The sequence below is a fragment of the Somniosus microcephalus genome, chromosome 2 (assembly GCF_052327205.1).
Source record: "Somniosus microcephalus isolate GS21.2 chromosome 2, FLI_Smic_1.0, whole genome shotgun sequence".
NCBI lineage: Eukaryota > Metazoa > Chordata > Chondrichthyes > Squaliformes > Somniosidae > Somniosus > Somniosus microcephalus.
In genome coordinates, this window is record NC_140988.1 from 7,229,116 (window position 1) to 7,246,600 (window position 17,485).

The 17,485-nt window shown below is 46.6% G+C and overlaps 1 long non-coding RNA gene across 1 annotated transcript; it reads left to right on the forward strand.

The window, feature by feature from the left end:
• Positions 1-400: 400 nt before the first annotated feature.
• LOC147122525 (uncharacterized) lies at positions 401-15,768 on the forward strand. The gene is made up of 2 exons (XR_015080274.1): positions 401-970; positions 15,548-15,768. It is a non-coding gene; the product is annotated as an uncharacterized LOC147122525 (long non-coding RNA).
• Positions 15,769-17,485: the final 1,717 nt, after the last annotated feature.

A 17,485-nucleotide genomic window follows, 5' to 3' on the forward strand; every position in this document is an offset into this window, starting at 1 on the left:
CAACAGAACAGTTGCTAATTCTCACTGCTTCATGTGTCAGCCGTGGCTCAGTGGGCAGCACTCTCTCTCACCTCTGAGTCAGAAGGTTGTGGGTTCACAGTCCCCACTCCAGAGACTTGAGCACAAAAATCCAGGCTGATGCTCCCAGTGCAGTGCTGAGGGAGCGCCGCACTGTCAGAGGTGCCGCCTTTCGGATGAGATGTTAAACCGAGGCCCCGTCTGCTCTCTCAGGTGGATGTAAGAGATCCCGTGGCACTGTTTCGAAGAAGAGCAGGGGAGTTCTCCCCGGTGTCCTGCCCAGTCCTCTTCTTCTTAGGCAGTATTTATTAAATAAACCCGAATGCAATATTTATCCCTCAATCAACATCACAAAAACAGATTATTGCTGTTTGTGGGAGCTTGCTGTGTGCAAATTGGCTGTCGCGTTTCCTACATTACAACAGTGACTGCAATTCAAAAGTACTTCATTGGCTGTAAAGCCCTTTTGGGGTGTCCTGAGGTCATGAAAGGCGCTGTAGAAATCCAAGTCCTTTCTTTCTTTCATGGCCATATGAGACACCAGAGTTAGCCCAGTGGTAGCGAACAACCCATTCAATCAAAGGAGGGTCTGCAATGCAGGAGGATCTGAAATGTCAATGCACAATTCCTGAAATCAACACACGGTGCCCTTATTCTCAGCCAGTCATCTGCGGCATTTGAATGTGATGACAGGCAGCAAGCCTGGACTTGGACTATGGCCTGAAAAACATGCCCTTTGCATGCTCTACAAACACCAGCAGAACAGAGTTACAACCAGACGCACCAGACCACGTGCACCATCATCTTCGGTGTCCTTAAGCAATGCGTTGGCACCTTGACTGTTCCGGGGTGGACAAGGAAGCCCAAGTGTGCAGCATAACTAGGATCTGCTGCATCCTGCACTTGGGGTCGCCAACCCTCCTGGGTTGCCCTGGAGTCTCCAGGATTAAAGGTTAGTCTCCAGGACACTGCAGCGAGCCGCACCCGGGAGAAAAATCATCGAGGGCGTTTAAAAAATGTGTGTTTTTATTCCATTAAAAAAATTTATCATCTACATTGATTAAAAAAAAAACTTGCATCTTACACAGCGCCTTTCACGGCCTCGGGATATCCCAAAGCCAATGAAGTGCTTTTTGAAGTGTAGTCACTGTTGTAATGTAGGAAAGGCGGCAGCCAATTTGCGCACAGCAAGCTCCCACAAACAGCAATGTGATAATGACCAGATAATCTGTTTCAGTGATGCTGATTGAGGGATAAACATTGGCCCCAGGACACCGGGGAGAACTCCCCCCTGCTCTTCTTCGGAATAGTGCCGTGGGATCTTTTACGTCCACCTGAGAGGGCAGACGGGGCCTCGGTTTAACGTCTCATCCGAAAGACGGCACCTCCGACAGCGCAGCACTCCCTCAGTACTGCACTGGGAGTGTCAGCCTAGATTTTTTGTGCACAAGTTCCAGTAGTAGTGGTTATGTGAGTAGTTTGTGAAATAGTGTACGAGGTGGTTAAGCTACGATTTTATTATTGAGGTTGATGCATTTCATCAGTGGAAAATCCCTCCGAATAACCAGTAAAAGACAGGCACAGGATTTTTTAAGAGTTCCATAGCCTAATTCTCTTATAGAAACACAGGAACAGGAGGAGGCCATTCAGCCCCTCGAGCCTGTTCCGCCATTCAATGAGATCATGGCTGATCTGCTGATCTGCAGCACGGTGGCATAGTGGTTAGCACTGTTGCCTCACAGCGCCAGGGACCCGGGTTCAAATCCGGCCTCGGGTGACTGTCTGTGTGGAGTTTGCACATTCTCCCCGTGTTTGCGTGGGTTTCTTCCGGGTGCTCCGGTTTCCTCCCACAGTCCAAAGATGTGCGGGTTAGGTTGATTGGTCATGATAAAAATTGGCCCTTAGTGTTAGGGGGGATTAAATATGTGGGGTTACGGGGATAGGGCTTGGGTGGGATGGCTGTCGGTGTAGGGACCGGGTGCTAGGGTTTGGATGATCAGCCATGATCTTGTTGAATGGCGGAGCAGGCTCGAAAGAGCCGAATGGCCTACTCCTGCTCCTAGTTTCTATGTTTCTAACTCCATCTACCCACCTTTGCCCCAGATCCCTTAACACCTTTTGGTTAACAAAAATCTATCAAGCTCAGATTTAAAATTAACAATTGATCCAGCATCAATTGCCACTTGTGGAAGAGAGTTCCAAACTTCTACCACCCTGAAAGGTCTGGCTCTAATTTTTAGACGATACCCCCTGACGTAATAAAACTCACTACACACTTGGTTTGAGCATAAAGCAAGACTTTAATCAACTTGTTTCAGAACATGGAGGTCTAGTTGTACTTCACTAGTTCCTTGTCTTACAAAATGTCCCTGGGCAAGCTGGGCCCACGCCCGAGTATTTATACTCCTTGGACGGCGCCACCAGCTGGCCATCCAGTGTTATTTCATGAGCAGTTTCTTTATAATGATGAGATTTATAACACCCCCTAGTCCTAGAATCCCCAACCAGTGGAAATAGTTTCTCTCTATCTACTCTATCTGTTCCCCTTAATATCTTGAAAACTTCAATCAACTGGGGCTTGTTGCTGCAACAGTAGGGTAAATGTCACATCTACATGTTTGAAGTTAGCGCTTGCATGCTTATTTGTCTTTGATCTTGTACCTTAAGTGCAGTTGGTGATTTGTTAGTGGTTTGAATCATTCAGGAGAATGAGTCACCATCAAAGCTTATGAACCTGAAATTTAATCCTGAGTCTCTGTGGATGACAGCTTAATCACGGTACACAATTGATAAAGGTTTAAAACATATAGGGGGAAAAATTCAGTTTGCGCCTCCCGTTAGCGCCTTAAGAGGGCGCCAATTGGGGCGAAAAGCAACTAGCGCCCGGGCGCGGTGATGTTTGTGCCGCTCGCGAAATTAACTAGACATTTTTCGGCGGTGCTAAACACTACCACCATGATCTCCTGCGCCGGCAGATCGTGACGTCAGTCAAGTGCGCAACGCCCCGGTAGCGCCCCGGACCGGATATTGAGTGGCGCCCCCTGCCTTACCGCCTGCCAATAACAACAGGCTGAGGGGAGCGTTATGCAGTCAGAAAGGGACTGGGGGAGCGCTATTTAAAGGCGACCGCTTCCTGCCTTTTTTTGTCGGTGACATTTTTGCACCACGCATTCTGAGAGAGAGAGAGACTTCTGGAGAGATTCAACGCTGTGTGAAGGAGTTTTGAGTACTGAGCAGCACTTTGCAGGTTTATTTTGATTTGCCCTTCCTTGCTTCACCAGCGCTCTGAGGTAGCGCCTCGCTCCTCGGCGTTTGCACCTTAAGACAGGTGTGAAGCGCCTGATTTAGCGCTCCAATCACCTCCAGGGGCGATAAAAGCCAAGTTTGCTGTCGGAGGCGATAATTAGCGCCAGGCGCTAAACTTTGCGCACGGCCGATAATGGCGCCCCAAATGGGGCAATACCGAATTTTTCCCCCATATTGTCATGGAGAAAGGGCATGATAATTTATATAACTGAAACAATGAGCTCAACTTGCCCAGTGCAGTTCATAATGATATAAAATCCATTATGACTTTGTTTTCAATTTGAAAGGGGTAAAGATTTCCTTCCGGTTCAGGGACTGTACTTGAATCCATTTCAGATTGAAGTGCTCCAGCACCTGCTGCAAGACACGAGGCCCCAATCCAACAGCACAAAGGAAAGGTGGGCTAACCCAGGGGTGTCAAAGCTTTTCTCTCTGTGGGATACATAGGTTTGGACCATGAAATCACAAGGGGCCAGGCACCCCATCCACCACCTTAAACATTCACTCCCTCCACCACCGGCGTACCGTGGCTGCAGTGTGTACCATCTACAAGATGCACTGCAGCAACTCGCCAAGGCTTCTTCGGCAGCACCTCCCAAACCCGCGACCTCTTCCACCTAGAAGGACAAGGGCAGCAGGCGCATGGGAACACCACCACCTCCAAGTTCCCCTCCAAGTCACACACCATCCTGACTTGGCAATATATCGGCCATTCCTTCATTGTCGCTGGGTCAGAATCCTGGAACTCCCTCCCTAACAGCACTGTGGGAGTAACTTCACCACACGGACTGCAGCGGTTCAAGAAGGCGGCTCACCACCACCTTCTCAAGGGCAACTAGGGATGGGCAATAAATGCCGGGCTTGCCAGCGACATCCACATCTCGTGAACAAATAAAAAAATGCATGCTCCCATTCTTTTGCAGATATCTTACGTTGCCAATACTAACAGGTCTTGTTCTGATTTAGGAAGTTTCCACCAATGATGCAGAGTGCTAAGAACAGCCCTTTGGAAACCTCCAGGCCTACTCAAACAGGACAAAGCAGCAAATCAGAAAGTATAACGGCAAATAGAACTGAGTTGCCTAAAATCCAGACAATTTGGTTTTAGTGTCATCGCCTCTGAGTCAGAAGGTCGCGGGTTCAAGTCCCACTCCAGAGATTTGAGGACAAAAATCTAGGCTGACACTCCCAGTGTAGTACTGAGGGAGCGCTGCACTGTCAGAGGTGCCGTCTTTCAGATGAGACGTCAAACCGAGGCCCCAGCTGCTCTCTCACGGTGCACGTAAAAGACCTTGAACCCACAACCTTCTGAGTCAGGGGTGAGGGTGCTGCTGCCTACTGAGCCACGGCTGACACACATTGCTTGGTATAAAGCAAAGTTTGTCCTTGCCAGCCCATAATGAACAATTAAACCCCTTGCTGTATCTGGATAAAGCCAATGGACCAGCGAGGCTGGTGGAAAGTAAACTGGCACATGTTCTAGACACAGCAGGTGAGAAATTATTGGGAGCATTCGCTAACATTATTACAGCTGAGAAGGCATTTTTCAGATGAGGAGGAATTTCTTCACCCAGAGTGTGGTGAACCTGTGGAATTCTCTACCACAGAAGGCAGTTGAGACCAATTCATTAAATATATTCAAGAAGGAGTTAGATCTATTTCTTAAGGCTAAAGGGATCAAGAGATATGGGGAGAAAGCAGGGACCGAGTACTGAATTTGGATGATCAGCCATGGTCGCATTGAATGGTGGAGCAGGCTCGAGGGGCCGAATGGCCTACTCCTGCTCCTATCTTCTATGTTTCTGTGTTTCTATGTTCACAGCTGGGAGTATATGTGATGCAGTTAGTCCCTGCTGCCAAAGAATTCTGTCCAGATCATCTTTTTTGACACAGACAGTATATTATGAGCTATCGACAGCCTTCGATCATAGGCCACAGGGTTGCCAAGTCACCTATTTTCTGTTTTTTTGTTTTAAATGCTTTCACACTGTAACGTCGGGTGGGTGTGTCAAAAATGTGCAGTGTTTGTGTGTAAATCTGTAGCTACAGAGTGTGACTGTGACAGGCTGATGTAATGGAGATTCCAGACCTGGAGATTCAGAGCCATGACGGGCTGGAGCTTTACGCACCATTAGGTTGCATGCACTGCTGGTGAATTTAAAACGCTGTATATTGGACAAGATTTTCCCCTTCTCTTAAGTGAATCCTGATCTCGGCCCGACCTTAAAGAAGAGGAAACATTTCTCCAGTGCCTTTCACAACCTCGGGACGTCCCAAAGCGCTGTACTGCTAATGAAGTACTTTTTGAAGTGTGGTCACTGTTGTAATGTAGGAAATGCAGCAGCCAATTTGCACACAGCAAGCTCCCACAAGCAGCAATGTGATCATGACCAGATAATCTGATTTTAGTGATGTTGATTGAGGGATAAATATTGGTCCGTACACCAGGGAGAACTCCCCTGCTCTTCTTCGAAATAGTGCAATGGGATCTTTTACGTCCACCCGAGAGGGTAGATGGGGCATTGGTTTAATATAAGAACATAAGAACATAAGAAATAGGAGCAGGAGTCGGTCATTCATTTGCGCCTGCTCTGCCATTCAATAAGATCATGGCTGATCTTCTACCTCAACTCCACCATTCCTTACTATCCCCATATCCCTTGATTCCCTTAATATCCCAAAGTCTGTCGATCTCTGTCTTGAATATACTCAATGACTGAGCCGCCATAGCACTCTGAGTGAAGAAATTTCTCCTCATCTCAGTCCTAAATGGCCCCTTATTCTGAGACTGTGATCCTGGTTCTAGACTCCCCAGCCAGGGGAAACATCCTCCCTGCATCTACCCTGTCAAGCCCTGTAAGAATTTTATATGTTTCAATGTGATTACCTCTCATTCTTCTAAACTCTAGGGAATATAGGCCTAGTCTACTCAATCTCTCCTCATAGGACAATCCCCCCATCCCAGGAACCAGTCTGGTGAACCTTTGTTGGTTTTAGCGTCATTGCCGCTGAGTCAGAAGGTTGTGGGTTCAAGTCCCACTCCAGGGACTTGAGCACATAAAGCCAGGCTGACACTCCAGTGCAGTGCTGAGGGAGTGCTGCACTGTCGTAGGTGCCGTCTTTCGGATGAGACGTTAAACCGAGGCCCTGTCTGCTCTCTCAGATGGGCGTATAAGATCCCATGGCACTATTTCGAAGAAGAGTAGGGGAGTTCTCCCCGGTGTCCTGGCCAATATTTATCCCTCAACCAACATAACAAAAACAAACAGATTATCTGGTCATTATCACATTGCTGTTTGTGGGAGCTTGCTGTGCGCAAATTGGCTGCCGCGTTTCCCACATTACAACAGTGACTACACTTCAAAAAGTGCTTCATTGGCTGTAAAGCGCTTTGGGACGTCCGGTGGTCATGAAAGGTGCTATATAAATGCAAGTCTTCCTTTGTTTTTTATCTCCACTGATAAAATGCGTAATATATCATTATTTATATATATATCACTACTCTTAACATGCAAGGGTTGCAATTCCTGCAGGTCCCCAATTCCAGCGGGAATGGTGCATTCCAGGAGATCAAGCAACTTTTAGCACATGGCCGTTCCTGTCAGGAATCCGGGGGGCAGATTTTGCGGAGTTCGTCACGACGCGACACGGCGGGAAAAAAAATCAGTTGCCCTGCTCACGGCCCCTTTACATTGAGACCACACCTTGAGTATTGTGTGCAGTTTTGGTCACCTTATCTGAGGAAGGATGTTCTTGCCATGGAGGGAGTGCAGCGAAGGTTCACCAGGCTGATACCTGGGATGGCAGGAATGACGTATGAAGAGAGATTGGGTCGATTGGGCTTGTATTCACTAGAGTTTAGAAGAAGGGCAGCACGGTGGCATAGTGGTTAGCACTGTTGCCTCACAGCGCCAGGGACCTGGGTTCGAATCCGGCCTCGGGTGACTGTCTGTGTGGAGTTTGCACATTCTCCCCGTGTTTGCGTGGGTTTCCTCCGGGTGCTCCAGTTTCCTCCCACAGTCCAAAGATGTGCGGGTTAGGTTGATTGACTATGATAAAATTGACCCTTAGTGTTAGGGGGATTAAATACGTGGGGTTACGGGGATAGGGTGGGATATGTGTTGGTGTAGGGGTTACGGGGATCGGGTGGGATATGTGTTGGTGCAGGCTCGATGGGCCGAAATGGCCTCTATCTGCACTGTGGGGTTTCTGTGATTTCTGTGATTTCTGTGAATGAGAGGGGATCTCATTTAAACTTATAAAATTCTAACAGGACTAGACAGACTAGATGCAGGAAGGATGTTCCCGATGGCCGGGGAGTCCAGAACCAGGGGTCACAGTCTAAGGATAAGGGGTAAGCCATTTAGGACAGAGATAAGGAGGAATTTCTTCACCCAGAGAGTGGTGAACCTGTGGAATTCTCTACCACAGAAGGCAGTTGAGGCCAATTCATTAAATATATTCAAGAAAGAGTTGGATATATTTCTTAAGGCTAAAGGGATCAAGGGATATGGGGTGAAAGCAGGGACAGGGTACTGAATTTGGATGATCAGCCATGATCTCATTAAATGGCGGAACAGGCTCGAGGGGCCGAATGGTCTACTCCTGCTCCTATCTTCTATGTATCTATGTATTGCCCCACAAAAAACAGCTAACTTTAAATAGAACCGGGTTGAGCAATGTGTGCAAGCTACTGTTGAAGATAGATGTGAAGGTGAAACTGAAGGTGCCCCGATTGCTTTGGTGTCACGTTACATTACGGGTCACACAACGTTACACGTTTCTTTGCGTTGCATTGAATGCTGGACGACTTCGCTATTTAGAGCGACACCCACCTTGGCATCATGAACCAATCTGTGCACTCTCGGTTTAGCAAGAGTAATACTTAACAATATCATCATTGAACATCACTCGAAATTCACAGATTCCCTGTTGCCAGTGTGATGCTTCCGTTGACTGTGTTTTTGCAAGGTATCGCTATGGCCATCCATTACAACAGTGACGACACTTCAAAAACACTTCATAAGCTGTAAAGTTCTAGAACTAGGGGACAAAATCTCAGGATAAGGGGTCGGCCATTTAAGACTGAGATGAGGAGGAATTTCTTCACTCAGAGGGTGGTGAATCTTTGGAATTCTCTACCCCAGAGGGCTGTGGAGGCTCAGTCGTTGAGTATATTCAAGGCTGAGAGCGATAGGTTGTTGGACTCTAGGGACATGGGGGTAGTGCGGGAAGGTGGAGTTGAGGTCGAAGATGATCTTACTGAATGGTGCAGGCTCGAGGGGCCGTATGGCCGACTCCTGCTCCTATTTCTTATGTTCTTAAGGCACTTTGTGATGTCCTGAGGTCGTGAAAGGCACCAGAGAAATGCTGGTTCTTTCTTTCCTTACTTCTACATCATAACTTTTTAATCTGTCTGTTGAAGCCCAAACTTTCATTTGATCAAAAAATGATCAATCAAAAAAACTAAAGGTAGAAAATTGTGAACAATCGTTGATATTTACACAAATTATGATGAAAATGTAATCCATAAACCCTTCATTTTCTTTTTGATATTTCTTGTTACAGCTCCTCATAAAAGATACATAGCCCTCCTTTTATTTTCATGGATTTTACATTGCATTCATGGTGGTGCAGTTATAATCCTCCATAGCTGTTCATGCATTCCCACCAGAGGCAGTTGGTGACGCAGATATACGACCACAGCATTACCCTGCAAAAACACAGCTAGCTGAGGTCCTGTCAATTCAAGGGATATATTACGATGATGTTAGTCCCTGAGCTGTCCAGTCTGCATATTCACCACTCTCTGCACCAGTGCCGCACTGTCAGAGGTGCCGCCTTTCGGATGAAGCGTTAGACTGAGGCCCCGTCTGCTCTCTCAGGTGGACGCAAAAGATCCCATGGCCATTATCTTGAAGAAAAGCAGGGGGGGGAGTTCTCCCCGGTGTCCTGGCCAATATTTATCCCTCAACCAACGGATGATCTGGTCATCATCACGTTGCTGCTTGTGGGAGCTTGCTGTATGCAAATTAGCTGCCGCGATTCCTACATTACAACAGTGAGTGCACTTTTCTTTATTCTCAGGATGTGGGCATTGCTGGCAAGGCCAGCATTTATTGCCCATCCCTAATTGCCCTTGAGAAGGTGGTGGCAGTTAAGAGTCCAACCACATTGCTGTGGGTCTGGAGTCACATATAAGCCAGACCGGGTAAGGACAGTAGATTTCCTTCCCTAAAGGGCATTAGTGAACCAAATGGGTTTTTATAACAATCCGGTAGTTACATGGTCACCATTACTGATATTAGCTTTTTATTCCAAATTTATTTAACTGAATTGAAATTCCACAGCTGCCGTGGTGGGATTTGACCTCCATGGCCATGATTTTCTTCCTGGAGGCGGGTTTGTGTCGGGAATGGTCGTGGGCGGTGTGAGTCAATCAGTATTGACCACTCAGAGTTCTTGGATGAGACACAAATAGGCAGCGGCCAGTATGTTTGAGCAATAGATCAGATTTATTAAGCTTACAGCGTAATCAATACTTAACATTAGGCGATAGTGACGAATAGCTTGCAGCCCTTGGTTTCTGGAGCCCTTCGGACACGGGCAACGTCGTCGCAGGTCTGTTCCTTATCCTCGCAGCAAAACTCTGTGTGAAACTGTTGTTTGAATATCGAGGTTTTAACCCATTCCTTATCAACAGTTCGGTTGGCCAGTGTCCATATGGTCTTTAACAAAATCACCTTTTTTAATTGGTTCTAATGGTCAAAATACCATTGTCACTCAGGTTGAGGCTAGTAACCTGGCCACTCCTTTCCAGTACATTTCCATTAACCCTGTTCTGCTGTCATGTTATCTTGTTTATAGCTTTTCACCCCATTAGAATTTACCATATCGCTTTCATTTCATGCCTCAAGCTGTACAAGGCCTTTCTATACCAAGGGCTCAGATCGTTTCAGCGCTGTTTCACTAGTCTTGATGTATCCAGACTGTCTCACTTTAATCTACCAGATAAATACCTTAACTTCCATGATCTCTCTCATTTATTGGAATTTTTACTAATTATTCTTTAAATATTGTTGCAATTAGTTTTGTTAAGCGGATTCTAAATTCTAACAGCAATATGTTTTTCTTAGCAATTTAATGATTTGACCTTCACTCGCAGTCTGTGGCTGTTTGTTACCAAAACTTAGTCAAAACTGCTTTTGAACTGTCTGCAGCTACATTTTGAACAAGTTCTAGTTACCCAGGAGTAATTATGGGTAATATTACTTGGTCAATGGCTACACTTGAATTTATACATAAATGATTCTCATCTACTAAATATCTTACAGCGGGTTCCCATTCCGCTGCCGGCTCCTGCCAGCCTGCTGGCGCAATTTTTCGTTAATTGGGCTAGTTAAGCCCACCGTGTGGGTTACCCGCCCTGATCACAAGGTGCAGGTCTGGTCAGCGGATATGCTGACGCATTTGCAGCCGGTGCATTTAAGGGGGCCGTTTTCCCCCATTAGATCTCAGGTGGTTTCTGGTGCTTCTGATTGCTGCTTCTCATCACGATGTCTGCAGAGAAACAGAAGGCAGCTCCCCGCTTCAACGAGGACTCCCTCCATGTTCTTGTGGAGGGAGTCAGAGGACGTTGGGAGGTCCTGTACCCATCTGATGGAAGAAGGAGACCTCCTCAGCAGACAATGGCAGCCTGGCTGTGAATAGCTGAGGAGGTCAATGCCAGGTCTGTGTACAGACGCACCTGGGTCCAATGCAGGAAAAGGTTCAAAGATCTCCTGCGTTCTGGAAAATGAGTATAAAAGCTCACTTATCTTAGTTCTGCTGTGCTTGTCATCACATCCCCATCACTCTGCATTGCTAACCCTACTCCTGCACATCCTGACTCAACCCAACAGCCCTTGCACCATCCCCCATCCCTCTCTCCCTATAGCACAGATTCACTTCCCCATCTTACTATGCACCCCTCACACCCACCCTCAAGGTTATGCACTGACAACAACTAACAACTCAAAAGGAGGGAACTCCGTTATGGGAACCCACTCCTTCACAATCTCCCTTTAAACATCGATCCGATCCATTCTTTACACTCAGTCCATCACTCTCACTGAAACTCCACTTCGTTCCCTCATTGCAGCAAAAGAGAGGCCACAATAAGAGGGAGAGGGAGCGAACAGGAGGAGGACCACCATCCTTCTCACAGCTCACCCACACTGAGGAGGCCACTCTGGAAATTGTGGGATCAGGGAACAGCTCGAAGTGGGGGATGGAGAGATGGGCTCAGTTGAACAACCTGGTGACAGAATGCTTCTCCATCCATCTTATTTTGCTTTTATGAGTGACACATATGGCATCTGATGTCATTAGAAATGGAATGCTCATCATGTGCACAATGGGATGTGTCTGCAGTCTACATATCACATGTCTAACTCCTGTCTTTACTTTCCCATAGGACCATCAAGAGCCCCCCTCCCTACTGCCCAGGAGAAAGAGCTGGAGGACTCCTCAGAAGATGCTGCATCCTCTGAGGGAGCAGCGTCAGCAGAAATGATCGCACCCAGCACCAGCACAGTGACGCACACCACGGTGGATCATTCGCGAGTTAGAGTAGTGTTGTCACCTGGTGTATCACAATGCACGAGTGAGCAAGAGCATATGGTGGAGACAGGGACAGCAGTGGAGAGTCCTCATTGGAGGCCGCAGGACGCTCCCAGCTCTGCTCAGCTGCATTTAGACGCTGAGCCTCGGGGGGCCATCCAGAAAGAGAGCGGTGCTGGAGTTTCAGGAACAAGTGCAGGAGGCTCTGACTGGGTTTGCAACCACGGTGACTGCCAGTGTGCAGAGGATGGAGGAGTCCATCTCAAACATGAGCAACGCCATGGCGCACACAATGGCGAATGTAGGTCCCGCCATGGAAAGGATGGCAACCTCCATGGAGGACATCATTCGTCAGACTCAAATGAACATGGCCACTCTTCTAAATAGATGGTCAGTTATGGAGGATAGATGGGCATCTAGTATGGAGAGGAACCAGAGATACATGGACGTCCCTGTTATGAGGACTGTTAGTAGAGAGGCGGGTCTTCATGCCCCACTGATGAGCAGCAAGGTGCTCTCCAGCTACTTGCTAGCAAAGAAGTGTGGGTGGCCCATGAGAAGGAGGATGGTGGGAGGCGACATGCAAGTGGAGGCTCCTCTCCAAGCGCTCCAACTTCCATCCCTTTGCCAACCCCTCGGTCAGAGCCCCAGATGACTGCCAGAGCAGTGATGGCCGAGTCTGCCCCTGTGCAGCCGCAGGAGGAGCAGCCTTTGGCGGGGCCTTCAAAGGCTCCAAAGCCCAGAGGACGACCACCAAAAGCATCTAAGCAGGCGCAGTAGGGAAGTGAGCAGGCTGTCTCTACATCTGCAGAAGCCACAGGGGAAGCACAACATAGAAGCACACATAAGAGAAAGATGACACTTAAATGATCACAAGGGTACTCAACACCATCATCAAGTTTGTGGATGATACCACGGTAGTAGGCCAGATCACCAACAACGATGAGTCAGCCTACAGGGAGGAGGTCCAGCATCTCGTGAAGTGGTGCGCCGATAACAACCTGGCCCTTAACATCAAGAAAACCAAAGAAATCATTGTGGACTTCAGGAAGTCTAAAGGCGGAAGTCACACCCCCATCCACATCCATGGGGCTGTGGTGGAAAGGGTGGACAGCTTTAAGTTCCTCGGAGTCCACATCTCGGAAGACCTCTCCTGGTCCCTCAATACCTCCTCTCTGGTGAAGAAGGCTCAGCAGCGCCTATATTTCCTAAGGAGGCTGAAGGGATGTAACCTGTCACCCCTGATCCGCTCTAACTTTTACCGCTGCACAATAGAGAGCATCCTGACGAACTGTATCACAGTATGGTATGGCAGCTGTAGCTACTATGACCGGAAAGCCCTGCAGCGGGTAGTCAAAACTGCCCAACGCATTACCGGCACCCGGCTACCGACCATAGAGCACATATACCAGAAACGCTGTTTACGGAGGTCACTGACCATCATCAAAGACCCTACCCACCCCAGCCACAGTCTATTCACCCTCCTGCCATCTGGGAGACGCTACAGATGCATTCGCACCCGAACGACCAGATTTAGGAACAGCTTCTTTCCCAGGGCTGTCATCCTACTGAACTCCACAAATAAACTCTAAAGCCTGCATATCTGCCAATGCACTTTATTATGGTTATGTTTATGTTAATGTATTACAAGCCAAATGAATGTTGAATGTTTAAATGTCTTAATCTAAATGTACACTCTCGGGAGCCGCAAGCCTACATTTCGTTGTACTGCACTTGTGCACTAACAATGACAATAAAGTTGATTATGATTATGATTGATTATGATGATTGGGTGTTCTGATAGAATTCAATATTAAGTTTCTGTTCTTTTATTATGTTGGAATAAATTAATCTTGTATGAACTTTTGACATCGTTGCCATTTGTGTGATCCCAATTTGAGGTGGCACAGTGAATGGCACATTTTATGTCCAGCAATGCAGGTGACAGTGGATATAGAGTTAACACCACACACTTACAGCCTCAAGACAGTCTCCCAAATCGTGAAATCAGCAACCTCTGACATTTGAAATTGAGCAGATTTGAGAGTGCAGCGTTTAGACTGCAGTTGCAGCTGTGAAGTTTCCAGCTCGTTGGTCTTCCCGACACACTTATCTAGCGTGATCACCGTAGGTCGTGAAACCCGAATCAAATGTTGGAAAAATTGCGAAAGGCTCTCAATATTGCAGTTTGAACAAGCACTTAACAAGGAGTTAAGTGCCTTAAATCCCTCACCCACCACTTGGTGTCGGGTCTGTTGTGAAATCACAGGCCCGATACTCTTGAAACTCACACGGGGGCGGGTTCGCAGCGGGTTTCTGACTCACCGTCGATCATTGCGAGTTTAGCACCTGACCCGCCTCCGAACCCACCCCCTGAGCGCCGGCAAAATCGCGGCCTAAGTCTCCGGATCATTAGATCCGAGGGGCAGGATTTTCATTGGGCCGTGGAGGCGGGATTGGAGGCGTGTGGGGGTTAAAATCTCAAAATCGGGGGGCACGAACCCATCCCGCCCCCAACCCGCCTCCATGCCAGTTTCAAAGGAGGCAGATACCCGACCTGTGCTGGGACCCGCCTCCCCGAGGAGGGAAGGGGATTAGTGCCAATTAACTGCTTGTTAACAGGTAGTTAACAGGCAGTTTTTAGCCTAATCCCTATTTTTATTCCTGAAGTGTGGGATTCCCGACGGCTCCAAACCACGCCAAGTTAGCGAGGCGGACCGTCGGGCTGAAGGGCTTGGAGGGGTCGAGATGTCTGGTGTTCAGGTGAGTGATGGGTGCATGAGTGCAGAGGTAAGTGTGTTTGGTGTGTGTAAAGTGTTTAAAGAAGTTTACTTACCTTTACTTACCTTTACAGCCTTCCTTCCTTCAGGTCTCGGGAGTCCCTCATCTCACCGGCACAGAAAGCAGAATGGCCGCGAGCTGTCAAAAGTTGCAGCATTCAGCTTTCTGTTCCGGAGAGATCTCTAAATCAGCCTGAGAGGAAGGAATTAACTTGGAGTACAGATTGTCAGTGTTTGACAGCTTCAAAGAGTTGTCAAACGCTGATATTTCATCTGTCAAAAGCTCTTGACAGATGAAATGTCAATCTGTGACGTCACCTGTTGCCGGGTGGCCCTTAATTGGCCTGCTGAGCCCGCTGGGTGGGCTCAACAAGGTCAATCAAGTGAAAATCGAGTGGGTTGGCCACAACTCGATGGAGGCGGGACTACAACCCCGAAAGTTGTAGTCCCGCCTCCTACACGCCTCCAGTATCAAAATCCCCCCCCACAGTCTCTGGACTACTAGTCCCGTAACATAACCACTATGGTACCATTCTCTAAAAAAGTACTTCACTGGCTGTGAAGCACTTTGGGACATCCTGAGGTCATGGAAGGTGCGGTAAAAATGCAAGTCTTTCTTTTCCTTTGCTACATAAAGTAGGTCTATCAATAAGCGGTGGCTGGGTGACATCGGATTAAGGTGGGTTAAACAATAACATCTCAGCTGTTATTAAGAGGGATTAATAGAAAGTAGACAACGTGCTTCTATATCTGCAAGTCCCAAAACAGGGCTCGAAAGTTTACAGTTAAAGGCGGTGCAAAATCCCGAGCTGATCGATCTTTTATTTCATTTAAAATTTTAGCTCAGCATTTTAATAAGGCCAGAAAGAAAGAAAGAAAGAAAGAAAGAAAGAAAGAAAGAAAGAAAGAAAGTGGCAAGGATGCTACCAACTGACCAACGGCTGCTCCTTCTTGTTTGATGACAAATTGAAAGCTAAAATCCATTTTATTGCAGTGCTTAATAAATGACTGTGTGTTATAGCTGTTAAATCTGCCAATTAAATGGTTGTTTTGCTGCATCCTATTACTCATTTCCACGTACAATATCATTGCATTAGAAACCACCTTTCAATCTGCTATCCCATAATTACTTTACTTTCAAAGTTAGCACAATCTTTACCCTTCTCGGTATTGATGAACAGAGGGCCTGGCATAGAATTACACAGGATATACGGCACAGAAACAGGCCATTCGGCCCAACCAGTCCATGCCGGCGTTTATGCTCCACTCGAGCCTCCTCCCGTCTTTCCTCATCTAACTCTATCGGCATAACCCTCTATTCCCTTCTCCCTCATATGCTTGTCCAGCCTCCCCTTAAAAGTATCTCTACTATTCGCTTCAACCACTCCCTGTGGTAGCGAGTTCCACATTCTCACCACTCTCTGGGTAAAGAAGTTTCTTCTGAATTCCCTATTGGATTTCTTGGTGACTATCTTATATTGATGGCCTGTAGTTTTGCTCTTCCCCACAAGTGGAAACGCTCTCTCTGTGTCTACTCTAATCAAAACCTTTCATAATTTTAAAGACCTCTATTAGGTCACCCCTCAGCCTTCTTTTTTCAAGAGAAAAGAGACCCAGCCTGTTCATCCTTTTCTGATATGTATACCCTTGCATTTCTGGTATCATCCTTGTAAATCTTCTTTGCACCCTCTCCAGTGCCTCTATATCCTTTTTATAATATGGCGACCAGAACTGTACGCAGTACTCTAAGTGTGGTCTAACCAAGGTTCGATACAGGTTTAGCATAACTTCCCCTCTTTTTATTTTAAATGCACTTATCTCATTACTAATCTCATCATCCAATGTCAGAGCCATCTATTCTAGCTCCCTGGTAAATACTGAAGCAAAATAATTATTTAATATTTCTGCCATCTCTCTATCGTTACCTGTGGTATTATCCTGACTATCCCTTAATGGCCATATTCCCATCCCAACCTTCCTTCTTTTTATTGATGTGCCTGTAAAATATTTTACTGTTTTGTTTTATGTTCCTTGATAATTTACTTTGCCTTCCTAATTTTTTTAGACTTCTCTCCTAATCTCTTCATATTCTCCCTTATCATGCACTCCCCTGCTGTCTATATACTTAATGTATGCCTCTTTCCTTACCCTCAATTGTTCCCTTATGGCTTTATTCTTCCATGGAGTCTCAATAGTGTTTAGTTTGTTCTTGCCTTTTAGCAGAATATATTGTTCCTGTACTCTGTTGAACACCGTTTTAAATGTTTCCCATTTTGTGTTCTACATCGCTGTTTGCTAATATTGTTGCCCAATTTATTTTCCCAAGTTCTATTCTCAGCCCCTCAAAATCAGCTTTTTTCCAATCTATTCACTTGGTTTTCGTCATACTTATGTCCTTCTCAATTATCATCTTAAAGTGTATTATATTATGGTCACTATTGCCTAGATGTTCCTCTACTTTTACTTCTCTTATCTGCTCTGGTTCATTCTCCATTACTAGATCCAATAGCGATTCCTCCCTTGTTAAACTTTTTACATATTGGGTTAGAAAGGAGTCCTGTACACATTGTAGGAACTCCATTCCCTTATCCCCTTTACCCATCTCTTCTGTCCAATTAATATCGGGGTAGTTGAAATCCCCCATGATTCTATGTTTTTTACTCATTTCCCTAATTTATCTGCATATTTCTTCCTCCACCTCCCTTCCACTATTAGGTGGTCTGTAGACTATGCCTATTAGTGTGATTGATTCTTTATTATCTTTTATCTCTATCCATATG